At 32.1% G+C, this 6,229-nt stretch overlaps 1 pseudogene across 1 annotated transcript; it reads left to right on the top strand.

Annotated features, from left to right (window-relative positions):
* Positions 1 to 317: 317 nt before the first annotated feature.
* Positions 318 to 5,868, top strand: LOC145563777 (heavy metal-associated isoprenylated plant protein 20-like; annotated as a pseudogene). The gene is made up of 3 exons (XR_014094601.1): positions 318 to 369; positions 820 to 895; positions 5,328 to 5,868. The product of XR_014094601.1 is annotated as a heavy metal-associated isoprenylated plant protein 20-like (transcript).
* Positions 5,869 to 6,229: the final 361 nt, after the last annotated feature.

The following is a 6,229-nucleotide window of genomic DNA, read 5'->3' as shown; positions in this document are numbered from 1 at the left end:
TGAAGTAGAGAAGTGTACAAAACTAAATATAAACCACCAAAAATCGAACCCACATACACAAATGATAGGGATGTAGGGGTTAAGGTAGCTCACATCCAAAAACGAGTCAAGCATAAAACAATCACCAACTTTATAATTGTTCTTTCTTTCCATTTATATTCCCAAATCACAGATCTCTCCTACTCTTACTCTTCCTGTTTCCTCTCTTTTTCTACCTCCTTCTCTCTGTTTTACTCTGCTTTTGTTTTGGATTCCCATAAATAGTAAGTTTCTCAGAAGAAGAATCACAGCAAAAAAAAAAAAAGAAAAAAAAGAAAATGGGGCTCTTAGACCATGTCTTAGACTTCTAAGAAACGTAAACCAATGCAGGTAATCCTTTGTTTTCGCCTCGATTTTTACCTTCCTAAGTATTAATTGTCTTTCACATCGTCGCAATGGTATAGTAAAAGTTTAGTACAACACTAAACGTTGTCTCCGTTTAGTTTGTTTTTCAGCTCGGTTTCACCTTCCTGTTATCTGTCTATGATATATGGACAGTGGATGAGATTTGAACCTATGACCTTCTTCTCATACTAGCTCGAGTATTAAGATTGGTTTTATATTCTATCAGTATGTTCTGTGTAAGGTTACATAGAAAAGCAATGATATGCATAATGACAATGACAATTGTACTGTGAAGTTTAGTCTCCAGTAAATTCTCCCCTTTGTTTTCAGCTCTTTTTTACCATCCGATGTTTTATGTAAGATGTCCTAGCTTTGGTATGATGATCACAATAACAACGATTATTTCAACTGAACTCTATCTCTGTTCATTAACAGACAGTTGAGATCAAGGTGAAAATGGACTGTGATGGTTGTGAAAGAAGAGTCAGAAATGCTGTCACCAATAACAAAGGTAACACTTTTTTTTTTTTACCATTGTTTCCGTATAAAAATGTCAAAATTAGCACTGTCAAAACGGTTTGACAATTCGGTTTCGGTTCGGTTTGAAATCGGTTCGGTATTCAATCGGGTCGGTTTGGAATCGGTTTAATTGTCTCACGGGTCGGTTTTGGTTCGGTTTAAAAAGTTATCGGTTCGATTCGGTTTCGGTTTATTCTTAAGCGGTTTTAATTCGGTTCGGGTTGTAAACAGTCCGGATAGTAAACGGTTCGGTGCAGACGGGTTGCGGTTTGTTAACAGTGCGGTGCAAACGGTTTTTATCCCGGTTCAAACAGTTTCGGTTGGAAACGGTTTCGGGTTAAAAACAGTTCGGTTCTTTTTTGGTTCAGTTTATAACTGGTTCGGTTCTTTTTCGGTTCAGTTTTTAACTGGTTCGGTTCTTTTTCGGTTCAGTTTATAACTGGTTCGGTTTTTCGATGGTTTAACCACTTTAACGTTATTCATATCGGTTCCATTTCAAGTTTACTAAATTACGGTTCGGGTCGGTTTTCGGTTTCAAAAAATAAAATGTTTATCGAGTTGTTTGGATTCGGGCAGTTAAATGGTTTTGGTTTGAAATTTGATAGTACTTGCTAACCTTTTGCGTTCACAAGTTTTATATAAAGTCGCGAATCATTTCATATTTACTATTTAGGCATCATATTATAAACAAATTCTCATTGATTTTATAAATACATATTATGTTCTGTTTCAAGTTTAGTCATACTGATCTTACTAGTTTATTACGAAGTAGATTATAAGAGTTAGTGTATTAATGTATTACTGTGTTTACAATTAGGTTATTATATGCTTCTTATTTAATCATTTATATACATGACTAGAGGCAGTAGTGTTGCTAATAGTTTGAGGCAGGGCCTGAGCCTGCTTGTTTTGCTCTTGTTTGTGAACACTGATTATCCTTAATGAATGATTTGCCTTGCTATTTTAAAAAAAATATTCTAAGATTTCTAATATTTAATCCATTTAATTATATTCCCGTAAAAAAAAAAAATCCATTTAATTATATAAAAAAGTTTGTAAACGGTTCGATTTAGAAGCGGTTTGAATCATAAACGGTTCGGTTTATAACTAGTTCGATTTACAAACAGTTCAGTTTTTAAATGGTTCGGTGCAAACGGGTAGCAGTTTGCTAACGGTTCGGTGTAAGCGGTTTTTTTGCCAGTTTAAACGGTTTCGGGTTGGAACCGGTTTCGGGTTAGATACGGTTCGGTTCTTTTTCGATTCGGTTTTCTTTCAGTTCGGTTTATATTTGGTTCGGTTTGTTAACGGGTTCGGTTCTTATACGGTTTAACATTATTCGGGTCGATTCGGTTTCGGGTTTACTAAAATACGGTTCGGGTCGGTTTTCGGTTTCAAAAAAATCGATTTTTAATCAGTTCGGTTCTCATTTGGGTCGGTCGGTTTCGGGCAGTTAAACGGTTTCGGTTTGAAATTTGACAGCACTAGTCAAAATACATGGTATCATAATCAAGCTACAAATAAAGCTACCAATAACTCGAAAAGATTGTGCGATTATTTTCATAATTGAAAGATCAAAGATATGTAGTACTCCCACCGTCCTTTTATTAGAGATCCATTTCTAACATTTATTGCTCACATAATAAAGAGAAATGGGTCTCTAATAAAAGGACGGAGAGATTAAGATTAATGAAACTCCTACCGGGAAAATTTAAGCGTTTAGTAAAGCTGTTGTAAAGAAAGCAAAAATTGGTCAGTTAGATTTTAGTGTTATTCAATACAAGTATATGAAGCAGTCCATATAATCAAATTTGAACCAAAAAAATGATGTATTTTGTAGTTGAGACAATGAAATTCTACAATCCCATGTCTAATGAGCACAAACTTGTGGTTTAATGAGGGGATTGCATATCGCCTTTGGTTTTCCAACTTTGTGCTCTTTACAGTGCGAAATATAAAATCAATTAATTTCGATAACTTTAAAGAAAAAATATAAATGTGAATCAATGATTATAGAGCTTAAGTGAGTGTGTAAATGGTGTAAGGTATGAGAAATTGAGAAGTAATTAAAATGATGGAGTATTTAAAAAATTATGAAAAAAATTAAAGCATTAAATTATGTAATTGTGACTTGAAGTTTTTGAAATGGCTTATAATGAAAAGATAGTCAAACTTTAAGAACAGAAGGGGTACTTTTTTATTTATTTATTTATTATTATTTTTTTTAATAGCAAAAATATTTCATTAATTAAAATTCATACGATATCTACAATATAGATTCGATGTTAACAAATACATAAGATATTGAATCAAATAAAATTTTCCTTCATAAAAACTACGATTGTTGAGTAGATCTTGCTCTGTGAAACATCTCCCGCTTATATCGCTGGAAAATACAGCTTTGTTGGAGAGATAATCTAACGATTCTTTCTAACCGTGAGGATGTTTTTCTTCTGATTCATCTGTCCGCATTCGAAAACTTGATAACTTTTTCATTAACGAAATAATTTCACGACAATTCATTAGATCTAATATCATGGATTCAAAAAACTAAGAAATTTCTCCCCCGAAAAGAGGAGATAAACCTTGTCTTTCGAAGAAGATCGAAAAAAACCCTTGTCTTTCGAAAGAGATCGGAAACTCTTTCTTTCGAGAGAGAAAAGTTCCTCCCAAAAGGAGGAAGCATTATTATAAACCTAAAAAAAACTTTAAAGAAACTAGGATTGGGGCTTTTCACCGGTTAAAACTGATAGAAGCCCCTTTAAAAAAAGGGTTATACGAAATATGAGTATTATAAGTTTTAACATTAATGGTTCGATATTTAACTTAAACCATGTATATATAATTAGATATTTTACTATCAACTAGTGAAAATTCTAAAAAATCAAAAATTAAAATATATAGGAAAATGTTATACATAATCCTTAAGGCTACATAAAAGCATTAAATTTACACTTGAAAATCGTAAAAAGTTTAGAAATCGTCAAAATATAAACACTAATAACACTGATTTACGCATGTTTTTGTCATTAATTCCTATTTTATACAATTTCCAAGAATATATTTAACGCTTATACATAGCCCTTGGGGCTACATATAACATTACCCAAATATATATTAAGACAAATTTAACATGATCACATAATCCCTGAAATTATCTCTCTAAAAAATATTTAACATGATCACATATGATTGCATTTTCTTGTAACTCTGCAAGTATAAGTTAAAGATTAGCGTATTTAAATACGGAGTAATGTACGAAACTGAATAAGAGTTATATTCCAAAAGAAAAGGAGTAACTACTTCGTAAGTAAGAAAGAACTACTTTTGAGCTAACTATATGACCACTTTTGGTGTTCTACACTAAAGTGAGAACACGAGTGTCGAGTACTAGTATTTTCTAGTAGGGTATAAAAGGTTTATACTTTTTTAACTTGTAAAATGCTAAGGTTCGATTCTTAGCCGCTTAACCAAAAGTTTCTAACAGGACAATAGTGATGACAATAGTGATGAATATTTGTTACATTGTTCATCAGCATGGTTGACTTGCGTCATTATTAAAAATAATTACTCAAACAAAAAGTCAATAAAAAAAAAAAGTTTAATGTTGCTCTGATTAGTTAATTTATACTTCTTAGGGTAAATATATGTTAACCTAGCATCAATTTTTTTTTTTAGTGTTTAGAGAGTCATAAGGGCAGATGATGAGAATCAATCTCAAGATCGCTTGTAATTGGGAAGAAAGTTCTAACCAATTGAGCTATCCTTAGCTTCACTCTCTATTAACCTAGCATCATGCATAAACTCACAATCCATATGCCGATTATTTTACAATGAAAAATTTCTCAGTAGAAGCATTGATTCGATTTTCTATATTTTGGTGTGCATAAGTGCATTATATTATTTGCATTTGTCATTGAAATCATACGAATGTGTGCTTGAACTAATACTTAGTTATGTTATCGTGTGAATAGACAAAATAACCACGTGAATGAGTGAAAAGTCCTAGCACCACGTTGGATCATGAAAATTTTACAGGTTTCTTTTGAAATATGACTATCATAATGTTTTAATGATTATATAGTTCATAATTGACATATTTTTTTCAAGTAATTAATTATATTACTTTATTAATGGTATTAAATAGTATTATCAACTTCTTTTTGATTTATCAAATTTTTAGTTTCATTTATGTAATTTTTATTTTTATTTTATAATTTCTCAAAAAATATTTATTTTATGCTGAATTAAAATTTTCAAAATTTATATTTACATTGTAGATATTATAAGAGTAATTGTTGCCATTTTATAACGTGAAAAAATGAACCAGTCATATTATATATCATTAAAATAATATGGTAATTACTAGATGTTTGTTTAATTATGTCGATGGACTAATAATGTGTGCGTTTATGCTGATACAAAAGGTGTGAAATCGGTTGATGTGAATCGCAAGCAGAGCAAAGTAACTGTAACTGGAAACGTGGAGCCAAAGAAGGTACTTAAGAAAGTGAAGAGCACAGGGAAGAGAGCGGAGTTTTGGCCATATGTACCATATAATTTGGTATCTTACCCTTATGCTCCTCAAGCTTATGATAAGAAAGCACCTACTGGCTATGTTAAGAATGCACCTCAAGCATTTGCTACTCCTGGTGATCTTGACGACAGATACACTTGGATGTTTAGTGATGAAAACCCTAATGCTTGTTCAATTATGTAATTAATTATAATAGTGATCGGATTATACTTAATTGTAAGATTTTGATACTAGCTAGCTAGCTTAGATTTACATATATCTTGGTATGATAGCATGTTCCAAAGAGTGCGAGGTAAGATCTATGCAACATTACAGTGTATGAGATATGTATTTAGATAGACAAGATAGAGGTATGTAGAATTATGTTTTTATGCCAACATACTTGCTTTTTTTACAGTTAGAAGTATGACTTTGTACAAATCTAATCTAAATTATTTGTCCTTTTTGATTGATGTATCTCCCGTTTGTGCCCTATGTCGTAATTCATTTTCCAAATCTCAAGACCCTCTTTTTCTTTCGTGCTCTTTTGTTAGGGATGTTTGGTCTTCTATGGTTGTACGTAACTGGGTTGACTCCCTTGTCTCTTCTTCGTCAGTCCATGCCCTTTTTGCGCTCTCTTAAAGCTTCTTCTCCCAAGGCTATTCCTAAGATAGCCATTATGTTCTGGAGCATTTGAAAATGTCGAAATGCCCTTATCTTTAAGAGTTCTACCCCTACTGTTGATACCATTTTTTATCGTGCTTTTACCCTTTTTCAAGAATGGCAATCTCGTTCTCTCTTGGATAATCTACA

Source organism: Chenopodium album, chromosome 10, assembly GCF_948465745.1.
Source record: "Chenopodium album chromosome 10, dcCheAlbu1.1, whole genome shotgun sequence".
NCBI classification, from domain to species: domain Eukaryota; kingdom Viridiplantae; phylum Streptophyta; class Magnoliopsida; order Caryophyllales; family Amaranthaceae; genus Chenopodium; species Chenopodium album.
This window is presented reverse-complemented; position numbering and strand designations above follow the sequence as displayed.